The following is an 11598-nucleotide window of genomic DNA, read 5'->3' as shown; positions in this document are numbered from 1 at the left end:
GAGATATCATGCTCCCAAAATTTACCACTTCGGTTCTTAAAGTACACATTTTTTGATTTCAATCTCAAATGAAAATACCTATTTACTTGCGAATTTCCAAACATTTCGTAGATGTGGCTGAACGATTATTAACCCAGCTCTTAAGGTTGCGTTACAATCAATTATTGCTTTTACTTCCACTTTATTCTCTATTAACGCATTTAGTAATAAACGAATTTTATTATTAAATTTATATTGATCTTCTAAACATACGTAAAATGCCATTAATATTTTCTTCTTATCCAGTTTTATTTCACTTTTTTTGTAATAAGTAAACAAATTTCAACATTAGTTGTCTAAATACATAAGTCTGCCGTCTACCATCATAAAATTTGAATGCATATCAGCATTTCTCAATGCGCATTAATATTAGGACTATTACATAACATGCTTTTATGAAATACACTTTATTTTGTAGTGCCCTACCAAAAAAATTAAGAACTTTTCCATGTTGACTAGCAATGTAACACTACCAGCAAATCAAAATGTAGAAATGACAGCGCTTTTAGCACCATAACCTCATCTCAGCAATTTTCATGTTTCAAGTAAACATCACGTCGCAAATACGAGTTATAAATCGGCAACGGCGACAGTAACAACAATAAAACGCGTTGCCTGCAGCAGAGAACGAAGAGGAACACATCGTTTACTTTACTATATGCATAAATGAAACAATTGTATCGATATTTGTAGCTCAACCAACAATTCCTCATGCAATTCATATTCCTTGCTCTTACTCGTATCGTGTACTCGTACCTCTTTGCCTATTTGTTATGGCATGTTTTCTTTCGCTCAAGTGTTTGCCGCGCTCCTCTGAGTGTTTGCTTGTTTACCCGTGCACTGTTGCCAATTGATTACCAGGCTCAAGTATTGAATTAATGCTCAGATTTGTGCGCTTGTAATACAAAGATATTGCATCTCATTTAAGACACAACAATAGCAATATTAGTATTTTATATAATATAATTTTTCTTAAGCGTGAAGTATGTGATGAGCTCGAATTGGGTTATATTTGCGAAAACGAACGATATTTGAATGATATGAATATACAGCTTTTGACAGTTAATTAGAAACGCCACTTATTTTGAAGTAATTGAAGTTATTTTCCAATAAATCTTGTATTTTTTACTGTTTTTGCACTACTTTTATTGAAATGAATTTTAAACTTAAACTCTAATAGTCAAAATTTTATTAAAGTCGTTTTTGTTATGTAAATTTTAACAAAAATATGTGAAGCCAACAATTTGGGTGCGACAACTAATTAGAAACGAAAATATTTGACAAGCAAAAAATAATGATATTACAAAAATTTGCGTATCGATAGTGGCCCAGCGTTGGCCAAGCATCTGCGAAGCGCAGCAATTCAGTAATTGAACACAAGAAGATGCCGGAGGCCCGACATGCTCCCATTCTTCCGACAAGGATTCTTGGGTGCCTTTCCTTGCTAGGTCATCAACTTTGCTCCATAGAACATAGTGGGCTTGACTAGGGTGTCTTAGATTCAGAAAACCACTTTCGGTGTGAGGCCTCAATGGGCCTCAATGGGCCTCTAAAGCAAAGGATGAGCCCTAGATTCACAATATCCTCCAGTTGTAAGCGAATACCTTCCACCGGTATCCTATATCTTCTAGTCAATAAAACCATTTCGGTTTTACTTGGGTTGATGGCGAAACCACTTCCGACCGCTCTACATGGTGCTAAGGAACTTTCCTTTGTCCTGCTTCGTCTGCATAGGCAATCACCCGACAGCCATCACCAGGATCCATAGAAGAGGAGAAAAAACGCGAGTTTGTATTTCTGGGATTTCTCAACGATTTCCTAGGCTGACTAAACCCGATATACCTGCGATCAGAAAAGGAGTGATCATCGAGGACTCTCCAGTTTGAGATCAGCGGGGCAATCCCGTATGAGACTACGGTGAGGTAAGAACCTTTTCGCTAACAATAAACTTAAAGAGTTACTCACATCTATTGCTGGTGTCCGAGCTACCCCTGTGGAGAGGGAGCAGGAGGCTTATAGATGATAGGGTTAGGTGTAGGTGGCAAGAACGTTAGGACAATAGTCCTAACGGCCGAGTGACGTACGAGTACATTCGGGACGAAGGGTTCGTTGAGGATAACCCCGACTTCAGATTTTGTCTGAGTCTGGGTTTTCTGCTTACGGGGCATGGGCCTCTTGATGTGTTTTTGCATCAGAGGCACCTATCGGATACGTCGGGGTGTTTTTGTGGGGCGGTCACAGAAAATTGGTCGCATTTAATTGCGGAGTGCCCGATGTACTCTTACATTAGGCATCTGGGTGGTATAGGGATTAGCTGGACTGATGGACAATTAGATGTTAGTGGTGTGATCTCCACTAGTCGGATTGGTGTGGTATATGATGTATGTATGGGGTCCAACCCCTAGCCACCAGTTCAGAGCCGTATGGAAGCTCAACTCCTAGTAGTTTCGGCTACGAGGTCTGACCGGAGACTTAATTCTGGTACCACGGGGAGCAGCAGCTCTTGGAGGTAACTCGAACCTGCTCATGCGGACTGGCCCCTCGGGGAGTATCGTAGTGGTTGTGGTTAAAATCCAAATTCGGGAAGAACTGACTTTGTCAGTTGAATGTGGAGTTGCGTTGCAACCGGGTGCCGAACCAAAGCACGGCAGAGGTTAGTGTGTCCATTCCACACCGCCAATTGGTACTGAAAATGATTAGCATTCTCAGGGCGCTGATCAACGCATTGATTTGATCCGCTGTACTTTTGAGTGCCGTGGAGTAAGGCTGTCGTCAGCAGGTACCCACTTTAAACACACCGGACGTTGTGCGAGCTACCCCATATGGCTTCAGGAAAGGTCTTCCTCAATAGTAAGGGAGGTGGCTTCACCTCATCGTTGTTTGGCATATACTCTAGTTATGTTGTCACTACGTCAGCGTTGCTGAAATTAGTTAAAAGAAATACCGTTAATTATTCCTTCTTCAATACTAGAAATTAATAAAAAAAATCTCTTTTTTTTCTCTAAATTTCGAAAATTTCTAATCTTAACAAGCCTCCCGCTCAGAGCACTGTTCGCTCATATCAAGAGAACTGAATTATTACAACTATGCTGCATAACATTAAAACCGTACCGCCGAAAAATAAAATATGCAAGTATGGTGATGCCACTTATCAAATTTTGATCAAGTGAAAACAATGAAATGCAATTCATTTCAATTTATATTTCCATGTAACTGTAAAATTTAATAAATACTTATATACAGCGAATAAATTTAATTATTTGGCCTAATTGCTTTCACAATTAGAGTTAATTTATATATTTAAATATTTATTAATTAAGTGCAAATGAACGTGATTGCTATTTTCCATTTAAAAGAGCCGATTTATGAGATGAAAATATATTTATGTACAGACATACACACACACATTCATGGCAGTTCAATATTTGTTTGTAACTAAACTAAAAGTTTCGCTTATCCTTATTTCATTTCACTTCTATTTGTGGTTTCGTAGCACGCCCGGACGTATGAGTAACCTAGCCTGCCAACGAAGAGCGCAATGGCGATAAACAAAAGGATGGCGCTTACAGACAATGTCCTTAAAATCGATTCAATTAAGTCAATTTAATTGTTCAAACTTAATCAAAATGAAAACTTTTGCGGTTCAAGCGATTATGTAAATATTATCAACATTGCCTGAGGTTGTTGTGAATCAAGAAAAGCCGCTCTGCTCACACACTCACACATAGACACACAAGCCGTTGTAAATGTATTAAAATCAAGATTGCATGAGTAGGCTCAACACAGATTCCGGTTAAATGAGATTTTCCAGCAGCTGCAACGGCAACAGCAACAAAGTAAGCAGACAACCGCAAGTTTGAGACAATAAAAACATAAAAACAGCAATGACAAAAATGACAGCAATAATAACAATAACATAGAGTTGTGAAACATTAATGTGTAACAACAACAAAGCCCTTGGCAGTAGCAACAAAATGGCTTAGCAGCATTTGTGATTTGAGCTCACCGAGCAGCGCCGAGTCTCTCCTATACACAAGCCTATTTCGCAACTACACACACTTGCATACATGTACATAAAATGCTGCCCAGCAGTAGAAATTCAGAAAGAACAAGAAGAAGCGCTAGTTACGCACTAGTCGTTTGATAATTGCCTGATATTTGATGCAAAACAGATACAGGGTGGATAGCTGTTACTCATTTCCAATATAAAGAAATAAATTTTGCTTTCATTTTAATATATCTTTAAATAAAAAAGCAAAATGATCAATTCTCTATAAATATTACTGTTTTCAAATAAAAATCTTATAGGTAAAATATTCCAAAACACTTTTTATTTTAACAGGATAAAAGCTTACCACAGAGGGAACTATGAATATTTTCGAATATTAGAACGAAGTTAGAGCCCCTACTGCCTTTTAATTAGCTAGTATCGCGCTTTGTTTTGAACCAGCTCCTCTGCTTATAGGAAAATATTATTATGGTCTGGTTAAAGGTGGTCGAGCTGGCGAGTTTATATGCCGCTATATTTTGTGCGGTGATTTTTACTGAAAGTTATCGCCGTCGACATGCAAAAGGCGTAGTTATGCCTCGCCTTACATACTTGAAGCTTAGCGCCTTTGAATCCTTTTAAATAAATCAGTGACAGCACTGAGGAAATTGTCGACGCACCAGGCGCTAGCGCCCAAACGCCCGCATACCACAAATCGCACAATGGCGAGGCGTCATGGCGTGTTAATGTAAGCCACAAAACTTTCAAAAGGATTTAGGACTCGCACGCACATACCAAAGACATACATTCACAACTCGTAAGCGACCGATCAGCGATGTTTGTGTGTATGAAAGTAGCGGTGCCCACTTTGTTGTCTGGCAAACTTTGCCGCCAACTATGTATGTGCTGAACGGCCATTACTTTGACATTATTTGCAACCGAATATTACTTACAGCTTTAGGCGCTCGCAATGTGTTTTCTTTGGCTGTATGTACTTATTTTGAGTTTTGTATTGGACTTGGTTAAAATTTCACGGACTCTGTTTATAGGAGATTAATTTCATTTTGGTCTGTGGGAACTGTTTTAGTATAAAATATAGTTGCTTTTTCAGATACGATTTTCGTATATTTATATTGTTAGTATATAATATATACACATACAATATTTCTATATTTTACAATCGCTTTAAAATTCAAAAGAATTTCGTACTCATATTTGTACTACAATTGAGTATACCACATATCACTGCTATTCCAGAGAAATTGTTCTGCATTGAAAGGAGAATCGGTAATAAAGAAGCTATAAGGCGGATGAAGAAAAAGTTCGACTAAAGCTCGCTTCAATTTGATGTCGGTAGCGTTCTCAATTAATGGTTTCATCCGTTTTAAAATCTTAAAATACAGAACCCGCTTATGATCCCACTAGTTGCTGAGCATTACCGTGGGGTAATCAGTTTTGGCGTTGATTTAGCTGGTTGGCTAGCTTTCACATATGATTTTCTGTCTGTCGAGTTGTCGTAACTGATCCATTTATCTTCACTAGTCATAAACCGACGCAAAAAAAAATATGTTCTTCAATTCTCGCTATGCCCAATTATATTTATTTTGAAAGTATATGGTAAAGCTTCTTTTCCATATATTGAAAGAATATAATAAAAGTATATTAATGGTATATATAATATATTTCTATTCAACTTTATACCCATGTTAGTATTTTATTATTTATATGGTACACCTATGAAAACTCATTCAATAAAATTTATCCATCAGCATAATATAATACTTATAAATAATTTTATTATCATTTGTACTCATACTTAGGTTTATGCTCATATTCATTTCACATACTCATGATAGTACTTAATGATATACGAACTAATACTCAAGATAGGTGAAGAGGGTTTAAACGAATCTTTGTACTTGTATTAATGAGCATTGTATATATTTAGTCCCTCTAATTCGTATTTACAATCATTTCGAGTATTTCATATTTGACATTTACTAATAAACATAAAGGATCGTTATTAGTAGACGCATGCCTCTAGGGATAAGTAAAATAGGCACCTATCCTTAGAGACATTAAACCATTTATAAATGTTATAATATGACTTACAGATTATTTCCAATATGAATTTATCCTTTTTGCAAATGATAAATGATCCAATATATTACAGCGCAACGCGCGTACGAATCTCCTCGGCGGGATGTGTCATTCGCTCAATAATACCCAATACATAAATTGCAGACGAACATCATTTACTCTCATTACTTCCAACACTCCAAGCTAACCCTTCCGAACGCAGATCCTCATGCAGTCATGCACGACCCAGATAAGTCTGTATGCACTCACACAAGCATAAGCCGAACAAAAAATTGGTTGCTGTTTTAAAAAATGATACCCTTGCCACTGACATCATCAGCGCTGATGATGATACTGATAATAATAATATTCTGCTGCTGATGATTTTATTATGCCAAAATTTTTTGTCACACACCGAAAGTTTATGACACTCACCAGCAAGCGCAAAATGCACCAGCTGTGACAACATACACGAGCGTCTGCACATAGTCCACGACCGCACACGAGCGTGTCTGTGGTGAAAAAACGCACACACACCCGCTCGAACAAACATTCAAGATTGTGTTCATGTGTAGGAGGGCGTTCGTTTGTGGATGGGTGTGCGTTAACCAGCACTTCATGGCATTATTCCCCAATAGATTTAAATTGACACATCATTTGTCATAGTTTTACAATAATTTTTATGCGATAACGTGTGCTAAAGTCATTCGTGTCAGCGTAAGCTTTGCGTAATAAACTACACATACTTTTGTATATGTAGCGATCCTTGAGCAGGGCAGGGTGCTGGTCGGCAATATTCACTACTACATTCGCAAAACTCTATTTTATTATCCGTAAATGATGGATGTATTTTTGTTGCTTTATATTTGGGTGTACGGATAATACATATAGTAATGACGAAGTCACTTTATAATGAAAAACTCAAAGAGAAAATTAAAAATATTAATGGGAAAAATATTAAGTATGGTTCTTGCTTTGTATCGTTTTTGTATGATAAAAATACAAAAGCCATATATGCAAAATGCAATATGAGTCCCTCGTATATTAATTGTCAATATCAATTACTCATTTGTAATATGTCTACTTAAGTAACAGCAAAAATATAATCCAAAGTCAATTATACTAGTTCAATTATTAGCAAAACTGTTTATTAAGAGATGTTGAATGATATTGAATTCATAAATATTCGTTATTCGACAAAACCGTGAGTCCATAAACATATAATGAGAAAAAATTCTAAAATGAAAAATAAATTTTAATTTAATAATATTAGGCATATGAGTTAGAAGTCAACTAGAGAATCGAAGGTCATTATCTTAGGGATGTGAAGTTTGTACCAAAGCCTCAACTGTTTTGTTCATATTCAGCGTTAATTACATTTTTTAGGGGAAACAAATCCACTTCTTCCCATTTATTGGCGTAGATTCCAAGTATAGCCAGCTGATTCTCCATCGGTTTTTCTAACGTAGGGAGTTCTTTCTCTTCTCCTGGCCGGTATTGCGTCGAATACTTTCAGAGCTGGAGACCTAGCCAGCGTAGCCGCTGTCTCTTAATTCGCTGAGCTCTTTTAATGTATCTCGAACAACTCATCGTTTCATCGACTGCGGCATTCACCGTTGCCAATGCGCAAAGTACCATAAATCTTAAGCAGATCTCTCGAAAACTCGCAATGTCGACTCATCAGATATTGTCATCGACCATGACTCTGCACGAAATAGCAGAACGAAAATGTTGAATGACTTCTAGAATTTGGTCTTTGTTCAAAATCAGCTTAACTTTAGTAATTTTTCACACATTTTGACTAAACATAAACGAGTCTTGATTTAAAAACTGACGTTTCTTACCCTCTTGAGTAAATTCAAGCAATTGAAATCTATTAAAAACGAATTTTATTCATTAAGAGGTAAACAAAAAGAGCATCTGGTGGTGAATACGTGCAAGACGAAACATCTCCTGTTATCAAACAAACAGTTATCGCACAAGCAACTACACTCCAACGTCACTGGTGACTGTCGTATCATCGAAGTCGAAAATAATTTCGTCTATTTTGCAACCAGCATTAACACCAACAGCACCGTCAACCTCGAAATCCGCAGAATAACTCTTGTCAACAGGTGCTACTTCAGGCTGAGTACGCAATTAAGAAGTAAAGTACTCTCTCAATTATCAATCAATTTATCTCATGAATATCATTCGATTTCTTTAAATTTCACGGTGTAGTATAATGTTATGCAGCATTTCTTGTTGAAATATCGAGCAGTACCTGAGACGTGGGGTTTTATTTGTAGTATCTTTGACATTATTTCGGCATTAATATTATAGGGATGGTGGGCGTAGCGTTCAACTAACTTCACACGTTTTGAGACTATTTAAAGTATTGTAAAGAATAGTTATGGGAATCTTTATTTAATTAGTTTAAAAAGTGAGAAAATCCAAAGGGTAGAGTTGAAATGATTTTACCTCGTCTTCCTTCCAGAAAATTTTGGTTTACTTTGTACTAGACGTATTTTGCCACTACGTTAGTGCTAGCAGTGGTTATTCCCATAACCAATACTGTCTTGGACAAGATGCCTGAAATTGATAACCAACATTCCATTAGCTTTTTGCGAAAGTTTTGGTTTATCTTGAAAAAGTTACCTGGTACACGATACTTTTTCAAAATAGAGTTGAAGTATTTTGTTAGCGATGTGACAAATACCACACCACAGATCCCTTGCGCTCTACAGCAATTCCGGTTACACCTCTACTACTGTAAGTTAAACTTTTTCCTAAACTAAAAAAAAAGTAAAAGTTTTGTTAAAAATATTGATTTTGATTTAAAGAATTGCTTCCTTAACAATAAGAGGAGTTTTTCACAAAATTATGAAGGAGCGAAATCATTATGCAATGCTTGGATATCATCAAAGCTGATGCCTGTGGTATAATTCTTTCTGGGCTGGCTGCAAATTAGAAAGAAAGTAAAGAGATCCTAGTTAATTTTACGTTATTTCTGTAATAGTTTACGGCATCTTACATATCAAATACAACACATTGTTGAGAAAAACTAAGCGAATTCTTTCCTCAATGTACTTGCAATTTTATTGCTGCACCCAACTGTACCAAATATGCACACTTCAATGCGTTCTTCGTCACGTAGACAATTAAGTTTTATGTGAAATAAATTCCTAGCTGTTAAAAATATTCAATTAAAGTATATAAAAGCCTTCACAGCAATCGTACGTCTTTGCAATTTATTCTTAGTCAGCAGTAACAACCATTGCAATTGCTGTGGAATGTTATCCAAAATAAATTTTACCTAAAGTCAACGAAAGCCGAGGTAATAGTTGGAGCTGCTGCTGCAGCGGGCGAGCTAAAATACAAAACAGCCACTTCAAAAACAACACAAACCCACACACACACACACTCTACAACGCTGCAACGCTTCAACGGTAAACAACGCCGAAAGCAGCAGCAGATGAAATAGCAATTGCAGTTAGCATACTTTGCGGCGCCCGCCCCAGTTTTAGTCCCGTTACAGTTACAGCTACAGCCAAATGCCTGCCGGCTGCAGTTTCTATGCAATCGTGTCAGGAATGTACGAAATTTAATTGAGAATTGCAAGTGCGCCAGCACACACATACATACTCATGTATATATGTGCGTGTGTGTGTATGTAATGCAGATCTACACTCATTTACAACGCCGGTAAATTGTAACACGTATCTGGGTAATAAATCTCGTAACTTGGCACGGAAGCTGCATTAGGCGATAGGGTAGCCAACAACAGCAACAACGGTATATACCCCATATAATTACTCTTAGGTATTTGTTGCTTTTGTGTTTTGTTGTTGGTTGTATGTATGTGTCGATAAGTGAATGTTGAGCGCGAAGCCGATGACAGCCACGCTGAATGCCTGAGTGACACAGAAACACACAAGTCGAGATGCTACAAAGACGCAGCCATCCCGCGCAGCTGTTGCCTGCTAACAACAACAATAACAACAACTACGTCAACGCTCGTCACTCCAAAAATAGGCTTTCAATTGCTGCTGCTGTTGTTGTTGCTATTGCACGCTGTTGTTGTGGTTAGTGGTATTGCTGTAGTTATTGCAGTTGTCGGAGTTGCCAGCGGTAGACTAAGTTTCCCATTTAATATCGTTACTGGGTGCTTGTCACATTTTAACCGCCACTGCAGGTACAGCTACGTGAGCTTTTGTAGTTTCGCCAACTGCGCTAAAGTGGCGTACAAATGCGCCCTGAAGTAGGCAAAAACTTGTTGTGCCCCATTGCTGGTTGCGGCGATATGTCGGTGATGTCGTTGCGCTTATGCACTTACCAGTTACAACTCTCTCACACACACACACACGAACGGCTGCATTTATATGTGCGTATGGTAATACAGCGTGGGATAAGCAGGGGTGGGCGACGACTGCCATACTGCCACATAGCTGTCGGCATTGCTGCTAATGATGACGGCGATGGTGCTGTTGATGTTGATGCGCCGGCAGGCAGCGTGCGACGTTGAGTGAAGTCGAGTCAAGTCGAGTTGCGCTGCCACTGCCTCCGTCACAGAAGAAGAAGAAGGAAGCGCAGGTGTTATTGCGCGCTCGTGCTGGTTTTCCTTTTATTGCACTGTTGATGGTGACGCTAACTACGCCACGTTGACAAATTCAAATTGTTTTCGGGTGATGCAGCTAAGGGCTTGTTTTTGAGCACTTAGGCAACTTCGTGGCGAGAATGTGTGCACTTTTATGTGCAAAATCAATTGTGCTCATTTGTGCTACGTGTTTTCTGCTTTTGGAAATGTGAGATTTTTTCGCAATTTGTGAAATAGAATTACTCGTTGAACAAAACAATTTTGCGATGAGTTGATGAATTCCTTTGTTATCTATGATACCGTTGGTTTACTATACAGAGCAAAGCTTTACGGAGACGAATACATGTCAACTGATAGAGAGAGCGAAATAAAGAGATAAGGATATGAAGAAAAGAAAACGAGGCGGAGAAACAGAGAGGACTTCATGTTAAGGGGGTATTCTACTCTAGAATTTTGAAAAATTCAATTTTTTCATATATATAAAGTTTAGACCCTTAAGAACATATTTTCCAAAGAATTTTAAAAAACTAAAATTATTTTAAGAGCTACAGTTACTTTAGTGACGCAGTACCTAGCGCACTAATAAATTACTTAGACTGCCTGAAATTTGACTCACTTTTTTAATGCATTATCTGAAGTCCTATACAGCCGATTTACTTGAAATTTTGTGTGAACCTTCTCTATATAATGCTTTATCGTTCCTACCAGCATCGTGTCAAAATTTTTGTTTTTAATATTTTAAAAAAATTCAGGAATTTCAAAAAAAAACGTAAAATTGATTTTTTATTTTCAGGCAGTCGCCATTTTCCAAAATTTTTTTCGTGTTCCCTGAGGTAGGGACTATAACAGCATCCTCAGTGATTAAGAATTATTTTTATTTTTGTTTTTCAGACCACCAGGAGAGCCAGGATCAATG

The sequence above is a fragment of the Bactrocera latifrons genome, unplaced genomic scaffold (assembly GCF_001853355.1).
Source record: "Bactrocera latifrons isolate USDA-ARS-PBARC rearing strain unplaced genomic scaffold, ASM185335v1 scaffold_150, whole genome shotgun sequence".
Classification (NCBI taxonomy): Eukaryota; Metazoa; Arthropoda; class Insecta; order Diptera; family Tephritidae; genus Bactrocera; species Bactrocera latifrons.
This window is presented reverse-complemented; position numbering follows the sequence as displayed.